Source organism: Silurus aristotelis (genome assembly GCF_946808225.1).
Source record: "Silurus aristotelis genome assembly, chromosome: 5".
NCBI lineage: Eukaryota > Metazoa > Chordata > Actinopteri > Siluriformes > Siluridae > Silurus > Silurus aristotelis.
In genome coordinates this window covers 17,249,336-17,269,501 of record NC_139578.1, presented here as the reverse complement: position 1 = coordinate 17,269,501, position 20,166 = coordinate 17,249,336, and positions in this window count along the sequence as shown.

Below are 20,166 nucleotides of genomic sequence, written 5' to 3'. Positions count from 1 at the left end.
CAAACAAGTCTTTCAAAAAAGACCAAGAAATAAAGCAATCTTTTAAACAGATCTTTTAAATTATCAAATAGATTTACAGTTTAATGTCACAAAGTAAACAAACTATTAGATTTTAAAAAGGAAAATAAATTGTTACCTTCGCTGTGTCAGGGATTGAACCAACAACCTTGTGGGGACCTGCTGATAGATAAACCAATGCCTTAACCGATTGAGCTATCAGCTCACATTTGAAAAAAGCAGTCAATAAGCCTAATGAACCAACATGGCTTCTTTTTCATACTTCAACAACATGTAACTCATATTAAAAGAAGGCCAAACAAGTCTTTCAAAAAAGACAAAGAAATAAAGCAATCTTTTAAACAGATCTTTTTAATTATCAAATAGATTTAGAGTTTAATGTCACAAAGTAGACAAACTATTAGATTTTAAAAAAGAAATTAAATTGTTACCTTGGCTGTGTCAGGGCTTGAACCCACAACCTTGTGGGGACCTGCTGATAGATAAACCAATGCCTTAACCGATTGAGCTATCAGCTCACATTTGAAAAAGCAATTAATAAGACTAATGAACCAACATGGCTTCTTTTTCATACTTCAACAACATGTAACTCATATTAAAAGAAGGCCAAACAAGTCTTTAAAAAAAGACAAAGAAATAAAGCAATCTTTTAAACAGGTGTTTTTAATTATCAAATAGATTTAGAGTTTAATGTCACAAAGTAGACAAACTATTAGATTTTAAAAAAGAAATTAAATTGTTACCTTGGCTGTGTCGGGCCTTGAACCCACAACCTTGTGGGGACCTGCTGATAGATAAAACAATGCTTTAACCCATTGAGCTATCAGTTCACATTTGAACAAGCAGTCAATAAGCCTAATGAACCAACATGGCTTCTTTTCCATAGTTCAACACCATGTAACCCATTAAAATACGGCCAAACAAGTCTTTCAAAAAAGACAAAGAAATAAAGCAATCTTTTAAACAGATCTTTTTAATTATCAAATAGATTTAGAGTTTAATGTCACAAAGTAAACAAACTATTCGATTTTTAAAAGGAAAATAAATTGTTACCTTCGCTGTGTCAGGGATTGAACCGACAAGCTTGTGGGGACCTGCTGATAGATAAACCAATGCCTTAACCGATTGAGCTATCAGCTCACATTTGAAAAAAGCAGTCAATAAGCCTAATGAACCAACATGGCTTCTTTTTCATACTTCAACAACATGTAACTCATAATAAAAGAAGGCCAAACAAGTCTTTCAAAAAAGACAAAGAAATAAAGCAATCTTTTAAACAGATCTTTTTAATTATCAAATAGATTTAGAGTTTAATGTCACAAAGTAGACAAACTATTAGATTTTAAAAAAGAAATTAAATTGTTACCTTGGCTGTGTCAGGGCTTGAACCCACAACCTTGTGGGGACCTGCTGATAGATAAACCAATGCCTTAACCGATTGAGCTATCAGCTCACATTTGAAAAAGCAGTCAATAAGACTAATGAACCAACATGGCTTCTTTTTCATACTTCAACAACATGTAACTCATATTAAAAGAAGGCCAAACAAGTCTTTAAAAAAAGACAAAGAAATAAAGCAATCTTTTAAACAGGTGTTTTTAATTATCAAATAGATTTAGAGTTTAATGTCACAAAGTAGACAAACTATTAGATTTTAAAAAAGAAATTAAATTGTTACCTTGGCTGTGTCGGGCCTTGAACCCACAACCTTGTGGGGACCTGCTGACAGATAAACCAATGTCTTAACCCATTGAGCTATCAGTTCACATTTGAACAAGCAGTCAATAAGCCTAATGAACCAACATGGCTTCTTTTCCATACTTCAACTCCATGTAACTCATTAAAAGACGGCCAAACAAGTCTTTCAAAAAAGACCAAGAAATAAAGCAATCTTTTAAACATGTCTTTTTAATCATCAAATAGATTTACAGTTTAATGTCACAAAGTAGACAAACTATTAGATTTTAAAAAAGAAATTAAATTGTTACCTTGGCTGTGTCGGGGCTTGAACCTACAACCTTGTGGGGACCTGCTGATGGATAAACCAATGCCTTAACCCATTGAGCTATCAGTTCACGTTTGAAGAAGCAGTCAATAAGCCTAATGAACGAACAGGGCTTCTGTTCCATACTTCAACAACATGTAACTCATATTAAAAGAAGGGCCAAACAAGTCTTTCAAAAAAGACAAAGAAATAAAGCAATCTTTTAAACAGATCTTTTAAATTATCAAATAGATTTAGAGTTTAATGTCACAAAGTAAACAAACTATTAGATTTTTAAAAGGAAAATAAATTGTTACCTTCGCTGTGTCAGGGATTGAACCGACAACCTTGTGGGGACCTGCTGATAGATAAACCAATGCCTTAACCGATTGAGCTATCAGCTCACATTTGAAAAAAGCAGTCAATAAGCCTAATGAACCAACATGGCTTCTTTTTCATACTTCAACACCATGTAACTCATATTAAAAGAAGGCCAAACAAGTCTTTCAAAAAAGACAAAGAAATAAAGCAATCTTTTAAACAGATCTTTTTAATTATCAAATAGATTTAGAGTTTAATGTCACAAAGTAGACAAACTATTAGATTTTAAAAAAGAAATTAAATTGTTACCTTGGCTGTGTCAGGGCTTGAACCCACAACCTTGTGGGGACCTGCTGATAGATAAACCAATGCCTTAACCGATTGAGCTATCAGCTCACATTTGAAAAAGCAATTAATAAGACTAATGAACCAACATGGCTTCTTTTTCATACTTCAACAACATGTAACTCATAATAAAAGAAGGCCAAACAAGTCTTTAAAAAAAGACAAAGAAATAAAGCAATCTTTTAAAAATGTCTTTTTAATTATCAAATAGATTTAGAGTTTAATGTCACAAAGTAGACAAACTATTAGATTTTAAAAAATAAATTAAATTGTTACCTTGGCTGTGTCGGGCCTTGAACCCACAACCTTGTGGGGACCTGCTGACAGATAAACCAATGCCTTAACCCATTGAGCTATCAGTTCACATTTGAACAAGCAGTCAATAAGCCTAATGAACCAACATGGCTTCTTTTCCATAGTTCAACAACATGTAACTCATTAAAAGAAGGCCAAAAAAGTCTTTCAAAAAAGACCAAGGAATAAAGCAATCTTTTAAAAATGTCTTTTTAATCATCAAATAGATTTACAGTTTAATGTCACAAAGTAGACAAACAATTAGATTTTAAAAAATAAATTAAATTGTTACCTTGGCTGTGTAGGGGCTTGAACCTACAACCTTGTGGGGACCTGCTGATAGATAAACCAATGCCTTAACCGATTGAGCTATCAGTTCACATTTAAAAAAGCAGTCAATAAGCCGAATGAACCAACATGGCTTCTTTTCCATACTTCAACACCATGTAACTCATATTAAAAGAAGGCCAAACAAGTCTTTCAAAAAAGACCAAGGAATAAAGCAATCTTTTAAAAATGTCTTTTTAATTATCAAATAGATTTACAGTTTAATGTCACAAAGTAGACAAACTATGAGATTTTAAAAAAGAAATTCAATTGTTACCTTGGCTGTGTCGGGGCTTGAACCCACAACCTTGTGGGGACCTGCTGATAGATAAACCAATGCCTTAACCCATTGAGCTATCAATTCACATTTGAAAAAGCAGTCAATAAGCCTAATGAACCAACATGGCTTCTTTTCCATACTTCAACACCATGTAACCCATTAAAATAAGGTCAAACAAGTCTTTCAAAAAAGACCAAGAAATAAAGCAATCTTTTAAACATGTCTTTTTAATTATCAAATAGATTTACAGTTTAATGTCACAAAGTAGACAAACTATTAGATTTTAAAAAAGAAATTAAATTGTTACCTTGGCTGTGTCAGGGCTTGTACCCACAACCTTGTGGGAAACTGCTGATAGATAAACCAATGCCTTAACCCAATGAAATACCAGTTCACATTTAAACATGCAGTCAATAAGCCTAATGAACCAACATGGCTTCTTTTCCATACTTCAACTCCATGTAACTCATTAAAAGACGGCCAAACAAGTCTTTCAAAAAAGACCAAGAAATAAAGCAATCTTTTAAACAGATCTTTTAAATTATCAAATAGATTTACAGTTTAATGTCACAAAGTAAACAAACTATTAGATTTTAAAAAGGAAAATAAATTGTTACCTTCGCTGTGTCAGGGATTGAACCAACAACCTTGTGGGGACCTGCTGATAGATAAACCAATGCCTTAACCGATTGAGCTATCAGCTCACATTTGAAAAAAGCAGTCAATAAGCCTAATGAACCAACATGGCTTCTTTTTCATACTTCAACAACATGTAACTCATATTAAAAGAAGGCCAAACAAGTCTTTCAAAAAAGACAAAGAAATAAAGCAATCTTTTAAACAGATCTTTTTAATTATCAAATAGATTTCGAGTTTAATGTCACAAAGTAGACAAACTATTAGATTTTAAAAAAGAAATTAAATTGTTACCTTGGCTGTGTCAGGGCTTGAACCCACAACCTTGTGGGGACCTGCTGATAGATTAAACCAATGCCTTAACCGATTGAGCTATCAGCTCACATTTGAAAAAGCAATTAATAAGACTAATGAACCAACATGGCTTCTTTTTCATACTTCAACAACATGTAACTCATATTAAAAGAAGGCCAAACAAGTCTTTAAAAGAAGACAAAGAAATAAAGCAATCTTTTAAACAGGTGTTTTTAATTATCAAATAGATTTAGAGTTTAATGTCACAAAGTAGACAAACTATTAGATTTTAAAAAAGAAATTAAATTGTTACCTTGGCTGTGTCGGGCCTTGAAACCACAACCTTGTGGGGACCTGCTGATAGATAAAACAATGCTTTAACCCATTGAGCTATCAGTTCACATTTGATCAAGCAGTCAATAAGCCTAATGAACCAACATGGCTTCTTTTCCATAGTTCAACACCATGTAACCCATTAAAATACGGCCAAACAAGTCTTTCAAAAAAGACAAAGAAATAAAGCAATCTTTTAAACAGATCTTTTTAATTATCAAATAGATTTAGAGTTTAATGTCACAAAGTAAACAAACTATTCGATTTTTAAAAGGAAAATAAATTGTTACCTTCGCTGTGTCAGGGATTGAACCGACAACCTTGTGGGGATCTGCTGATAGATAAACCAATGCCTTAACCGATTGAGCTATCAGCTCACATTTGAAAAAAGCAGTCACTAAGCCTAATGAACCAACATGGCTTCTTTTTCATACTTCAACAACATGTAACTCATAATAAAAGAAGGCCAAACAAGTCTTTCAAAAAAGACAAAGAAATAAAGCAATCTTTTAAACAGATCTTTTTAATTATCAAATAGATTTAGAGTTTAATGTCACAAAGTAGACAAACTATTAGATTTTAAAAAAGAAATTAAATTGTTCCCTTGGCTGTGTCAGGGCTTGAACCCACAACCTTGTGGGGACCTGCTGATAGATAAACCAATGCCTTAACCGATTGAGCTATCAGCTCACATTTGAAAAAGCAGTCAATAAGACTAATGAACCAACATGGCTTCTTTTTCATACTTCAACAACATGTAACTCATATTAAAAGAAGGCCAAACAAGTCTTTAAAAAAAGACAAAGAAATAAAGCAATCTTTTAAACAGGTGTTTTTAATTATCAAATAGATTTAGAGTTTAATGTCACAAAGTAGACAAACTATTAGATTTTAAAAAAAAAGAAATTAAATTGTTACCTTGGCTGTGTCGGGCCTTGAACCCACAACCTTGTGGGGACCTGCTGACAGATAAACCAATGCCTTAACCCATTGAGCTATCAGTTCACATTTGAACAAGCAGTCAATAAGCCTAATGAACCAACATGGCTTCTTTTCCATAGTTCAACAACATGTAACTCATATTAAAAGAAGGCCAAAAAAGTCTTTCAAAAAAGACCAAGGAATAAAGCAATCTTTTAAAAATGTCTTTTTAATCATCAAATAGATTTACAGTTTAATGTCACAAAGTAGACAAACAATTAGATTTTAAAAAATAAATTAAATTGTTACCTTGGCTGTGTAGGGGCTTGAACCTACAACCTTGTGGGGACCTGCTGATAGATAAACCAATGCCTTAACCGATTGAGCTATCAGTTCACATTTAAAAAAGCAGTCAATAAGCCGAATGAACCAACATGGCTTCTTTTCCATACTTCAACACCATGTAACTCATATTAAAAGAAGGCCAAACAAGTCTTTCAAAAAAGACCAAGGAATAAAGCAATCTTTTAAAAATGTCTTTTTAATTATCAAATAGATTTACAGTTTAATGTCACAAAGTAGACAAACTATGAGATTTTAAAAAAGAAATTCAATTGTTACCTTGGCTGTGTCGGGGCTTGAACCCACAACCTTGTGGGGACCTGCTGATAGATAAACCAATGCCTTAACCCATTGAGCTATCAATTCACATTTGAAAAAGCAGTCAATAAGCCTAATGAACCAACATGGCTTCTTTTCCATACTTCAACACCATGTAACCCATTAAAATAAGGTCAAACAAGTCTTTCAAAAAAGACCAAGAAATAAAGCAATCTTTTAAACATGTCTTTTTAATTATCAAATAGATTTACAGTTTAATGTCACAAAGTAGACAAACTATTAGATTTTAAAAAAGAAATTAAATTGTTACCTTGGCTGTGTCAGGGCTTGTACCCACAACCTTGTGGGAAACTGCTGATAGATAAACCAATGCCTTAACCCAATGAAATACCAGTTCACATTTAAACATGCAGTCAATAAGCCTAATGAACCAACATGGCTTCTTTTCCATACTTCAACTCCATGTAACTCATTAAAAGACGGCCAAACAAGTCTTTCAAAAAAGACCAAGAAATAAAGCAATCTTTTAAACAGATCTTTTAAATTATCAAATAGATTTACAGTTTAATGTCACAAAGTAAACAAACTATTAGATTTTAAAAAGGAAAATAAATTGTTACCTTCGCTGTGTCAGGGATTGAACCAACAACCTTGTGGGGACCTGCTGATAGATAAACCAATGCCTTAACCGATTGAGCTATCAGCTCACATTTGAAAAAAGCAGTCAATAAGCCTAATGAACCAACATGGCTTCTTTTTCATACTTCAACAACATGTAACTCATATTAAAAGAAGGCCAAACAAGTCTTTCAAAAAAGACAAAGAAATAAAGCAATCTTTTAAACAGATCTTTTTAATTATCAAATAGATTTCGAGTTTAATGTCACAAAGTAGACAAACTATTAGATTTTAAAAAAGAAATTAAATTGTTACCTTGGCTGTGTCAGGGCTTGAACCCACAACCTTGTGGGGACCTGCTGATAGATTAAACCAATGCCTTAACCGATTGAGCTATCAGCTCACATTTGAAAAAGCAATTAATAAGACTAATGAACCAACATGGCTTCTTTTTCATACTTCAACAACATGTAACTCATATTAAAAGAAGGCCAAACAAGTCTTTAAAAGAAGACAAAGAAATAAAGCAATCTTTTAAACAGGTGTTTTTAATTATCAAATAGATTTAGAGTTTAATGTCACAAAGTAGACAAACTATTAGATTTTAAAAAAGAAATTAAATTGTTACCTTGGCTGTGTCGGGCCTTGAAACCACAACCTTGTGGGGACCTGCTGATAGATAAAACAATGCTTTAACCCATTGAGCTATCAGTTTACATTTGATCAAGCAGTCAATAAGCCTAATGAACCAACATGGCTTCTTTTCCATAGTTCAACACCATGTAACCCATTAAAATACGGCCAAACAAGTCTTTCAAAAAAGACAAAGAAATAAAGCAATCTTTTAAACAGATCTTTTTAATTATCAAATAGATTTAGAGTTTAATGTCACAAAGTAAACAAACTATTCAATTTTTAAAAGGAAAATAAATTGTTACCTTCGCTGTGTCAGGGATTGAACCGACAACCTTGTGGGGATCTGCTGATAGATAAACCAATGCCTTAACTGATTGAGCTATCAGCTCACATTTGAAAAAAGCAGTCACTAAGCCTAATGAACCAACATGGCTTCTTTTTCATACTTCAACAACATGTAACTCATAATAAAAGAAGGCCAAACAAGTCTTTCAAAAAAGACAAAGAAATAAAGCAATCTTTTAAACAGATCTTTTTAATTATCAAATAGATTTAGAGTTTAATGTCACAAAGTAGACAAACTATTAGATTTTAAAAAAGAAATTAAATTGTTCCCTTGGCTGTGTCAGGGCTTGAACCCACAACCTTGTGGGGACCTGCTGATAGATAAACCAATGCCTTAACCGATTGAGCTATCAGCTCACATTTGAAAAAGCAGTCAATAAGACTAATGAACCAACATGGCTTCTTTTTCATACTTCAACAACATGTAACTCATATTAAAAGAAGGCCAAACAAGTCTTTAAAAAAAGACAAAGAAATAAAGCAATCTTTTAAACAGGTGTTTTTAATTATCAAATAGATTTAGAGTTTAATGTCACAAAGTAGACAAACTATTAGATTTTAAAAAAAAAGAAATTAAATTGTTACCTTGGCTGTGTCGGGCCTTGAACCCACAACCTTGTGGGGACCTGCTGACAGATAAACCAATGCCTTAACCCATTGAGCTATCAGTTCACATTTGAACAAGCAGTCAATAAGCCTAATGAACCAACATGGCTTCTTTTCCATAGTTCAACAACATGTAACTCATATTAAAAGAAGGCCAAAAAAGTCTTTCAAAAAAGACCAAGGAATAAAGCAATCTTTTAAAAATGTCTTTTTAATCATCAAATAGATTTACAGTTTAATGTCACAAAGTAGACAAACAATTAGATTTTAAAAAATAAATTAAATTGTTACCTTGGCTGTGTAGGGGCTTGAACCTACAACCTTGTGGGGACCTGCTGATAGATAAACCAATGCCTTAACCGATTGAGCTATCAGTTCACATTTAAAAAAGCAGTCAATAAGCCGAATGAACCAACATGGCTTCTTTTCCATACTTCAACACCATGTAACTCATATTAAAAGAAGGCCAAACAAGTCTTTCAAAAAAGACCAAGGAATAAAGCAATCTTTTAAAAATGTCTTTTTAATTATCAAATAGATTTACAGTTTAATGTCACAAAGTAGACAAACTATGAGATTTTAAAAAAGAAATTCAATTGTTACCTTGGCTGTGTCGGGGCTTGAACCCACAACCTTGTGGGGACCTGCTGATAGATAAACCAATGCCTTAACCCATTGAGCTATCAATTCACATTTGAAAAAGCAGTCAATAAGCCTAATGAACCAACATGGCTTCTTTTCCATACTTCAACACCATGTAACCCATTAAAATAAGGTCAAACAAGTCTTTCAAAAAAGACCAAGAAATAAAGCAATCTTTTAAACATGTCTTTTTAATTATCAAATAGATTTACAGTTTAATGTCACAAAGTAGACAAACTATTAGATTTTAAAAAAGAAATTAAATTGTTACCTTGGCTGTGTCAGGGCTTGTACCCACAACCTTGTGGGAAACTGCTGATAGATAAACCAATGCCTTAACCCAATGAAATACCAGTTCACATTTAAACATGCAGTCAATAAGCCTAATGAATCAACATGGCTTCTTTTCCATACTTCAACTCCATGTAACTCATTAAAAGACGGCCAAACAAGTCTTTCAAAAAAGACCAAGAAATAAAGCAATCTTTTAAACAGATCTTTTAAATTATCAAATAGATTTACAGTTTAATGTCACAAAGTAAACAAACTATTAGATTTTAAAAAGGAAAATAAATTGTTACCTTCGCTGTGTCAGGGATTGAACCAACAACCTTGTGGGGACCTGCTGATAGATAAACCAATGCCTTAACCGATTGAGCTATCAGCTCACATTTGAAAAAAGCAGTCAATAAGCCTAATGAACCAACATGGCTTCTTTTTCATACTTCAACAACATGTAACTCATATTAAAAGAAGGCCAAACAAGTCTTTCAAAAAAGACAAAGAAATAAAGCAATCTTTTAAACAGATCTTTTTAATTATCAAATAGATTTAGAGTTTAATGTCACAAAGTAGACAAACTATTAGATTTTAAAAAAGAAATTAAATTGTTACCTTGGCTGTGTCAGGGCTTGAACCCACAACCTTGTGGGGACCTGCTGATAGATAAACCAAAGCCTTAACCGATTGAGCTATCAGCTCACATTTGAAAAAGCAATTAATAAGACTAATGAACCAACATGGCTTCTTTTTCATACTTCAACAACATGTAACTCATATTAAAAGAAGGCCAAACAAGTCTTTAAAAAAAGACAAAGAAATAAAGCAATCTTTTAAACAGGTGTTTTTAATTATCAAATAGATTTAGAGTTTAATGTCACAAAGTAGACAAACTATTAGATTTTAAAAAAGAAATTAAATTGTTACCTTGGCTGTGTCGGGCCTTGAACCCACAACCTTGTGGGGACCTGCTGATAGATAAAACAATGCTTTAACCCATTGAGCTATCAGTTCACATTTGAACAAGCAGTCAATAAGCCTAATGAACCAACATGGCTTCTTTTCCATAGTTCAACACCATGTAACCCATTAAAATACGGCCAAACAAGTCTTTCAAAAAAGACAAAGAAATAAAGCAATCTTTTAAACAGATCTTTTTAATTATCAAATAGATTTAGAGTTTAATGTCACAAAGTAAACAAACTATTCGATTTTTAAAAGGAAAATAAATTGTTACCTTCGCTGTGTCAGGGATTGAACCGACAAGCTTGTGGGGACCTGCTGATAGATAAACCAATGCCTTAACCGATTGAGCTATCAGCTCACATTTGAAAAAAGCAGTCAATAAGCCTAATGAACCAACATGGCTTCTTTTTCATACTTCAACAACATGTAACTCATAATAAAAGAAGGCCAAACAAGTCTTTCAAAAAAGACAAAGAAATAAAGCAATCTTTTAAACAGATCTTTTTAATTATCAAATAGATTTAGAGTTTAATGTCACAAAGTAGACAAACTATTAGATTTTAAAAAAGAAATTAAATTGTTACCTTGGCTGTGTCAGGGCTTGAACCCACAACCTTGTGGGGACCTGCTGATAGATAAACCAATGCCTTAACCGATTGAGCTATCAGCTCACATTTGAAAAAGCAGTCAATAAGACTAATGAACCAACATGGCTTCTTTTTCATACTTCAACAACATGTAACTCATATTAAAAGAAGGCCAAACAAGTCTTTAAAAAAAGACAAAGAAATAAAGCAATCTTTTAAACAGGTGTTTTTAATTATCAAATAGATTTAGAGTTTAATGTCACAAAGTAGACAAACTATTAGATTTTAAAAAAGAAATTAAATTGTTACCTTGGCTGTGTCGGGCCTTGAACCCACAACCTTGTGGGGACCTGCTGACAGATAAACCAATGTCTTAACCCATTGAGCTATCAGTTCACATTTGAACAAGCAGTCAATAAGCCTAATGAACCAACATGGCTTCTTTTCCATACTTCAACTCCATGTAACTCATTAAAAGACGGCCAAACAAGTCTTTCAAAAAAGACCAAGAAATAAAGCAATCTTTTAAACATGTCTTTTTAATCATCAAATAGATTTACAGTTTAATGTCACAAAGTAGACAAACTATTAGATTTTAAAAAAGAAATTAAATTGTTACCTTGGCTGTGTCGGGGCTTGAACCTACAACCTTGTGGGGACCTGCTGATGGATAAACCAATGCCTTAACCCATTGAGCTATCAGTTCACGTTTGAAGAAGCAGTCAATAAGCCTAATGAACGAACAGGGCTTCTGTTCCATACTTCAACAACATGTAACTCATATTAAAAGAAGGGCCAAACAAGTCTTTCAAAAAAGACAAAGAAATAAAGCAATCTTTTAAACAGATCTTTTAAATTATCAAATAGATTTAGAGTTTAATGTCACAAAGTAAACAAACTATTAGATTTTTAAAAGGAAAATAAATTGTTACCTTCGCTGTGTCAGGGATTGAACCGACAACCTTGTGGGGACCTGCTGATAGATAAACCAATGCCTTAACCGATTGAGCTATCAGCTCACATTTGAAAAAAGCAGTCAATAAGCCTAATGAACCAACATGGCTTCTTTTTCATACTTCAACACCATGTAACTCATATTAAAAGAAGGCCAAACAAGTCTTTCAAAAAAGACAAAGAAATAAAGCAATCTTTTAAACAGATCTTTTTAATTATCAAATAGATTTAGAGTTTAATGTCACAAAGTAGACAAACTATTAGATTTTAAAAAAGAAATTAAATTGTTACCTTGGCTGTGTCAGGGCTTGAACCCACAACCTTGTGGGGACCTGCTGATAGATAAACCAATGCCTTAACCGATTGAGCTATCAGCTCACATTTGAAAAAGCAATTAATAAGACTAATGAACCAACATGGCTTCTTTTTCATACTTCAACAACATGTAACTCATAATAAAAGAAGGCCAAACAAGTCTTTAAAAAAAGACAAAGAAATAAAGCAATCTTTTAAACAGGTGTTTTTAATTATCAAATAGATTTAGAGTTTAATGTCACAAAGTAGACAAACTATTAGATTTTAAAAAATAAATTAAATTGTTACCTTGGCTGTGTCGGGCCTTGAACCCACAACCTTGTGGGGACCTGCTGATAGATAAAACAATGCTTTAACCCATTGAGCTATCAGTTCACATTTGAACAAGCAGTCAATAAGCCTAATGAACCAACATGGCTTCTTTTCCATAGTTCAACAACATGTAACTCATATTAAAAGAAGGCCAAAAAAGTCTTTCAAAAAAGACCAAGGAATAAAGCAATCTTTTAAAAATGGCTTTTTAATCATCAAATAGATTTACAGTTTAATGTCACAAAGTAGACAAACAATTAGATTTTAAAAAATAAATTAAATTGTTACCTTGGCTGTGTAGGGGCTTGAACCTACAACCTTGTGGGGACCTGCTGATAGATAAACCAATGCCTTAACGGATTGAGCTATCAGTTCACATTTAAAAAAGCAGTCAATAAGCCGAATGAACCAACATGGCTTCTTTTCCATACTTCAACACCATGTAACTCATATTAAAAGAAGGCCAAACAAGTCTTTCAAAAAAGACCAAGGAATAAAGCAATCTTTTAAAAATGTCTTTTTAATTATCAAATAGATTTACAGTTTAATGTCACAAAGTAGACAAACTATGAGATTTTAAAAAAGAAATTCAATTGTTACCTTGGCTGTGTCGGGGCTTGAACCCACAACCTTGTGGGGACCTGCTGATAGATAAACCAATGCCTTAACCGATTAAGCTATCAGTTCACATTTGAAAAAGCAGTCAATAAGCTTAATGAACCAAAATGGCTTCTTTTCCATACTTCAACACCATGTAACCCATTAAAATACGGCCAAACAAGTCTTTCAAAAAAGACCAAGAAATAAAGCAATCTTTTAAACATGTCTTTTTAATCATCAAATAGATTTACAGTTTAATGTCACAAAGTAGACAAACTATTAGATTTTAAAAAAGAAATTAAATTGTTACCTTGGCTGTGTCGGGGCCTGAACCCACAACCTTGTGGGGACCTGCTGATAGATAAACCAATGCCTTAACCCATTGAGCTATCAGTTCACATTTGAAAAAGCAGTCAATAAGCTTAATGAACCAACATGGCTTCTTTTCCATACTTCAACACCATGTAACCCATTAAAATACGGCCAAACAAGTCTTTCAAAAAAGACAAAGAAATAAAGCAATCTTTTAAACAGATCTTTTTAATTATCAAATAGATTTAGAGTTTAATGTCACAAAGTAAACAAACTATTCGATTTTTAAAAGGAAAATAAATTGTTACCTTCGCTGTGTCAGGGATTGAACCGACAACCTTGTGGGGACCTGCTGATAGATAAACCAATGCCTTAACCGATTGAGCTATCAGCTCACATTTGAAAAAAGCAGTCAATAAGCCTAATGAACCAACATGGCTTCTTTTTCATACTTCAACAACATGTAACTCATAATAAAAGAAGGCCAAACAAGTCTTTCAAAAAAGACAAAGAAATAAAGCAATCTTTTAAACAGATCTTTTTAATTATCAAATAGATTTAGAGTTTAATGTCACAAAGTAGACAAACTATTAGATTTTAAAAAAGAAATTAAATTGTTACCTTGGCTGTGTCAGGGCTTGAACCCACAACCTTGTGGGGACCTGCTGATAGATAAACCAATGCCTTAACCGATTGAGCTATCAGCTCACATTTGAAAAAGCAGTCAATAAGACTAATGAACCAACATGGCTTCTTTTTCATACTTCAACAACATGTAACTCATATTAAAAGAAGGCCAAACAAGTCTTTAAAAAAAGACAAAGAAATAAAGCAATCTTTTAAACAGGTGTTTTTAATTATCAAATAGATTTAGAGTTTAATGTCACAAAGTAGACAAACTATTAGATTTTAAAAAAGAAATTAAATTGTTACCTTGGCTGTGTCGGGCCTTGAACCCACAACCTTGTGGGGACCTGCTGACAGATAAACCAATGCCTTAACCCATTGAGCTATCAGTTCACATTTGAACAAGCAGTCAATAAGCCTAATGAACCAACATGGCTTCTTTTCCATAGTTCAACAACATGTAACTCATTAAAAGAAGGCCAAAAAAGTCTTTCAAAAAAGACCAAGGAATAAAGCAATCTTTTAAAAATGTCTTTTTAATCATCAAATAGATTTACAGTTTAATGTCACAAAGTAGACAAACAATTAGATTTTAAAAAATAAATTAAATTGTTACCTTGGCTGTGTAGGGGCTTGAACCTACAACCTTGTGGGGACCTGCTGATAGATAAACCAATGCCTTAACCGATTGAGCTATCAGTTCACATTTAAAAAAGCAGTCAATAAGCCGAATGAACCAACATGGCTTCTTTTCCATACTTCAACACCATGTAACTCATATTAAAAGAAGGCCAAACAAGTCTTTCAAAAAAGACCAAGGAATAAAGCAATCTTTTAAAAATGTCTTTTTAATTATCAAATAGATTTACAGTTTAATGTCACAAAGTAGACAAACTATGAGATTTTAAAAAAGAAATTCAATTGTTACCTTGGCTGTGTCGGGGCTTGAACCCACAACCTTGTGGGGACCTGCTGATAGATAAACCAATGCCTTAACCCATTGAGCTATCAATTCACATTTGAAAAAGCAGTCAATAAGCCTAATGAACCAACATGGCTTCTTTTCCATACTTCAACACCATGTAACCCATTAAAATAAGGTCAAACAAGTCTTTCAAAAAAGACCAAGAAATAAAGCAATCTTTTAAACATGTCTTTTTAATTATCAAATAGATTTACAGTTTAATGTCACAAAGTAGACAAACTATTAGATTTTAAAAAAGAAATTAAATTGTTACCTTGGCTGTGTCAGGGCTTGTACCCACAACCTTGTGGGAAACTGCTGATAGATAAACCAATGCCTTAACCCAATGAAATACCAGTTCACATTTAAACATGCAGTCAATAAGCCTAATGAACCAACATGGCTTCTTTTCCATACTTCAACTCCATGTAACTCATTAAAAGACGGCCAAACAAGTCTTTCAAAAAAGACCAAGAAATAAAGCAATCTTTTAAACAGATCTTTTAAATTATCAAATAGATTTACAGTTTAATGTCACAAAGTAAACAAACTATTAGATTTTAAAAAGGAAAATAAATTGTTACCTTCGCTGTGTCAGGGATTGAACCAACAACCTTGTGGGGACCTGCTGATAGATAAACCAATGCCTTAACCGATTGAGCTATCAGCTCACATTTGAAAAAAGCAGTCAATAAGCCTAATGAACCAACATGGCTTCTTTTTCATACTTCAACAACATGTAACTCATATTAAAAGAAGGCCAAACAAGTCTTTCAAAAAAGACAAAGAAATAAAGCAATCTTTTAAACAGATCTTTTTAATTATCAAATAGATTTAGAGTTTAATGTCACAAAGTAGACAAACTATTAGATTTTAAAAAAGAAATTAAATTGTTACCTTGGCTGTGTCAGGGCTTGAACCCACAACCTTGTGGGGACCTGCTGATAGATTAAACCAATGCCTTAACCGATTGAGCTATCAGCTCACATTTGAAAAAGCAATTAATAAGACTAATGAACCAACATGGCTTCTTTTTCATACTTCAACAACATGTAACTCATATTAAAAGAAGGCCAAACAAGTCTTTAAAAAAAGACAAAGAAATAAAGCAATCTTTTAAACAGGTGTTTTTAATTATCAAATAGATTTAGAGTTTAATGTCACAAAGTAGACAAACTATTAGATTTTAAAAAAGAAATTAAATTGTTACCTTGGCTGTGTCGGGCCTTGAAACCACAACCTTGTGGGGACCTGCTGATAGATAAAACAATGCTTTAACCCATTGAGCTATCAGTTCACATTTGATCAAGCAGTCAATAAGCCTAATGAACCAACATGGCTTCTTTTCCATAGTTCAACACCATGTAACCCATTAAAATACGGCCAAACAAGTCTTTCAAAAAAGACAAAGAAATAAAGCAATCTTTTAAACAGATCTTTTTAATTATCAAATAGATTTAGAGTTTAATGTCACAAAGTAAACAAACTATTCGATTTTTAAAAGGAAAATAAATTGTTACCTTCGCTGTGTCAGGGATTGAACCGACAACCTTGTGGGGATCTGCTGATAGATAAACCAATGCCTTAACCGATTGAGCTATCAGCTCACATTTGAAAAAAGCAGTCAATAAGCCTAATGAACCAACATGGCTTCTTTTTCATACTTCAACAACATGTAACTCATAATAAAAGAAGGCCAAACAAGTCTTTCAAAAAAGACAAAGAAATAAAGCAATCTTTTAAACAGATCTTTTTAATTATCAAATAGATTTAGAGTTTAATGTCACAAAGTAGACAAACTATTAGATTTTAAAAAAGAAATTAAATTGTTACCTTGGCTGTGTCGGGCCTTGAACCCACAACCTTGTGGGGACCTGCTGACAGATAAACCAATGCCTTAACCCATTGAGCTATCAGTTCACATTTGAACAAGCAGTCAATAAGCCTAATGAACCAACATGGCTTCTTTTCCATACTTCAACTCCATGTAACTCATTAAAAGACGGCCAAACAAGTCTTTCAAAAAAGACCAAGAAATAAAGCAATCTTTTAAACATGTCTTTTTAATCATCAAATAGATTTACAGTTTAATGTCACAAAGTAGACAAACTATTAGATTTTAAAAAAGAAATTAAATTGTTACCTTGGCTGTGTCGGGGCTTGAACCTACAACCTTGTGGGGACCTGCTGATGGATAAACCAATGCCTTAACCCATTGAGCTATCAGTTCACGTTTGAAGAAGCAGTCAATAAGCCTAATGAACGAACAGGGCTTCTGTTCCATACTTCAACAACATGTAACTCATATTAAAAGAAGGGCCAAACAAGTCTTTCAAAAAAGACAAAGAAATAAAGCAATCTTTTAAACAGATCTTTTTAATTATCAAATAGATTTAGAGTTTAATGTCACAAAGTAGACAAACTATTAGATTTTAAAAAAGAAATTAAATTGTTACCTTGGCTGTGTCAGGGCTTGAACCCACAACCTTGTGGGGACCTGCTGATAGATAAACCAATGCCTTAACCGATTGAGCTATCAGCTCACATTTGAAAAAGCAGTCAATAAGACTAATGAACCAACATGGCTTCTTTTTCATACTTCAACAACATGTAACTCATATTAAAAGAAGGCCAAACAAGTCTTTCAAAAAAGACAACGAAATAAAGCAATCTTTTAAACAGGTGTTTTTAATTATCAAATAGATTTAGAGTTTAATGTCACAAAGTAGACAAACTATTAGATTTTAAAAAAGAAATTAAATTGTTACCTTGGCTGTGTCGGGCCTTGAACCTACAACCTTGTGGGGACCTGCTGATAGATAAACCAATGCCTTAACCCATTGAGCTATCAGTCCACATTTGAACAAGCAGTCAATAAGCCTAATGAACCAACATGGCTTCTTTTCCATAGTTCAACAACATGTAACTCATATTAAAAGAAGGCCAAAAAAGTCTTTCAAAAAAGACCAAGGAATAAAGCAATCTTTTAAAAATGTCTTTTTAATCATCAAATAGATTTACAGTTTAATGTCACAAAGTAGACAAACAATTAGATTTTAAAAAATAAATTAAATTGTTACCTTGGCTGTGTAGGGGCTTGAACCTACAACCTTGTGGGGACCTGCTGATAGATAAACCAATGCCTTAACCGATTGAGCTATCAGTTCACATTTAAAAAAGCAGTCAATAAGCCGAATGAAACAACATGGCTTCTTTTCCATACTTCAACACCATGTAACTCATATTAAAAGAAGGCCAAACAAGTCTTTCAAAAAAGACCAAGGAATAAAGCAATCTTTTAAAAATGTCTTTTTAATTATCAAATAGATTTACAGTTTAATGTCACAAAGTAGACAAACTATGAGATTTTAAAAAAGAAATTCAATTGTTACCTTGGCTGTGTCGGGGCTTGAACCCACAACCTTGTGGGGACCTGCGGATAGATAAACCAATGCCTTAACCTATTGAGCTATCAGTTCACATTTGAAAAAGCAGTCAATAAGCCTAATGAACCAAAATGGCTTCTTTTCCATACTTCAACACCATGTAACCCATTAAAATACGGCCAAACAAGTCTTTCAAAAAAGACCAAGAAATAAAGCAATCTTTTAAACATGTCTTTTTAATCATCAAATAGATTTACAGTTTAATGTCACAAAGTAGACAAACTATTAGATTTTAAAAAAGAAATTAAATTGTTACCTTGGCTGTGTCGGGGCTTGAACCTACAACCTTGTGGGGACCTGCTGATAGATAAACCAATGCCTTAACCCATTGAGCTATCAATTCACATTTGAAAAAGCAGTCAATAAGCCTAATGAACCAACATGGCTTCTTTTCCATACTTCAACACCATGTAACCCATTAAAATAAGGTCAAACAAGTCTTTCAAAAAAGACCAAGAAATAAAGCAATCTTTTAAACATGTCTTTTTAATTATCAAATAGATTTACAGTTTTATGTCACAAAGTAGACAAACTATTAGATTTTAAAAAAGAAATTAAATTGTTACCTTGGCTGTGTCAGGGCTTGTACCCACAACCTTGTGGGAAACTGCTGATAGATAAACCAATGCCTTAACCCAATGAGATACAAGTTCACATTTAAACATGCAGTCAGTAAGCCTAATGAACCAACATGGCTTCTTTTCCATACTTCAACTCCATGTAACTCATTAAAAGACGGCCAAACAAGTCTTTCAAAAAAGACCAAGAAATAAAGCAATCTTTTAAACAGATCTTTTAAATTATCAAATAGATTTACAGTTTAATGTCACAAAGTAAACAAACTATTAGATTTTAAAAAGGAAAATAAATTGTTACCTTCGCTGGGTCAGGGATTGAACCGACAACCTTGTGGGGACCTGCTGATAGATAAACCAATGCCTTAACCGATTGAGCTATCAGCTCACATTTGAAAAAAGCAGTCAATAAGCCTAATGAACCAACATGGCTTCTTTTTCATACTTCAACAACATGTAACTCATATTAAAAGAAGGCCAAACAAGTCTTTCAAAAAAGACAAAGAAATAAAGCAATCTTTTAAACAGATCTTTTTAATTATCAAATAGATTTAGAGTTTAATGTCACAAAGTAGACAAACTATTAGATTTTAAAAAAGAAATTAAATTGTTACCTTGGCTGTGTCAGGGCTTCAACCCACAACCTTGTGGGGACCTGCTGATAGATAAACCAATGCCTTAACCCATTGAGCAATCAGCTCACATTTGATCAAGCAGTCAATAAGCCTAATGAACCAACATGGCTTCTTTTCCATACTTCAACTCCATGTAACTCATTAAAAGACGGCCAAACAAGTCTTTCAAAAAAGACCAAGAAATAAAGCAATCTTTTAAACATGTCTTTTTAATCATCAAATAGATTTACATTTTAATGTCACAAAGTAGACAAACAATTAGATTTTAAAAAATAAATTAAATTGTTACCTTGGCTGTGTAGGGGCTTGAACCTACAACCTTGTGGGGATCTGCTGATAGATAAACCAATGCCTTAACCGATTGAGCTATCAG